This window comes from Cyprinodon variegatus, unplaced genomic scaffold (assembly GCF_000732505.1).
Source record: "Cyprinodon variegatus isolate N-32 unplaced genomic scaffold, C_variegatus-1.0 Scaffold378, whole genome shotgun sequence".
NCBI lineage: Eukaryota > Metazoa > Chordata > Actinopteri > Cyprinodontiformes > Cyprinodontidae > Cyprinodon > Cyprinodon variegatus.
Window position 1 is genome coordinate 76,546 of NW_015150831.1, and position 1,413 is coordinate 77,958.

Sequence of the window (1,413 nt, forward strand, 5' to 3'; positions counted from 1 at the left end):
GATCAACAGCCGATACCGCACCGTGACGTCACAAACCAGTAGGTGGCAGTAGTGTTCTTTGACAAATATGGATGCCTCCAGTAAAGCACATTCACATTAAAATTACTCTGAATTAAAAACACTGATCATTTATTGAACAGTATGGAATAATTTCATATTTAAAGCACTTTCAGAAGTTTGATTCTGAATATGACCCGACTTTTCCTTCAATATAAAGAAAGAAACATCAAGAGGGATTTATTCTGGTTCTACATATGTTTGTTGAAATTGAGTTAAAGCATCTCAAGCTAAAGCCTAAAGCAGTTTTCTTTCAACTTATGTGGACAAACACATGATTGGACTCTGGACTGATTAATTCTTCTTCTTTACTCAAACTGTCTAATAGAATTAAATATGCTCTCTTCCCCAAAGCCAAATTTGGAAAAACAATTAAATGTTTTCTTTTCCAGCTGGAATCAAATGCTGTCTACATTTTTACATGAGACATAAGGGCTGTTTATAAAGGTGGCCTAATCCAAAGGCATAGACTGCATTATGCCTTTTTTAACAGCCTTATGGCTCCTGTTATTCTCTGTTATTTACACAGTTATGTTGTTGCTAAGCTGTCTGATACAGAAGAGATTTGGAGACTGAAGGACATGTTTTCATCACAGCAACAGGAACAAGTTCTATATTCCTGAAGAGGTTTGGTGCCCTCTGTTGGATAACCTACCAAATTAATTTCTCCTAAAATCAACTCTAAGCAGAAAGGCATGAAAGTTATTGCAGCTTAATACGTCACCAGTTAAAAAGCCTGACATTTCAGCTTAAGCTTTTTAACAGGTGAAATTTTCAGAAAATTTCCTTTGATTTATCTAACAATTTAGGAACAGATGTAGCCATTAAACTAAGAACATAGTGAACAATACAAAGTATTAAAAGATTAAATGTTGTATTTGGTTTTTATGTTTGCAAAATTCCATATTTTTTTCAAAATGGTTTAAACTTTGAAACTACATTGAAAAATATCAGGAATTTCTTATTTATTTTACTGAATTGGAAAACAAATTGGAAATTAAAATGTTGACCTTTGCAACTAAATAGGAATTTTAGCTTTAGCTTCAGAAAAAAATATTTTATCGTAATCGTGTAATTGTTATAGAAATCTGTACATATATATATATATATATATATGTTCATGTATATGTACATAGATATATATATAATATATTATATCATTATATGTGATATAAATTATTATGTTTTTATATACATAAAAAAAATATTATAATATCTAGATATATACATCTCTCTCTATATATATATAAATTATTATAGTTTTTATATACATAAAAAAAATATTATAATATCTAGATATATACATCTCTCTCTATATATATATAAATTATTATAGTTTTTATATACATAAAAAAA

At 28.5% G+C, this 1,413-nt stretch overlaps 1 protein-coding gene across 1 annotated transcript in view; it reads left to right on the top strand.

The window, feature by feature from the left end:
• Positions 1-1,413, top strand: part of hs3st5 (heparan sulfate-glucosamine 3-sulfotransferase 5) — a 61,331-nt gene that overhangs the window by 55,553 nt on the left and 4,365 nt on the right. The window lies entirely within an intron of this gene.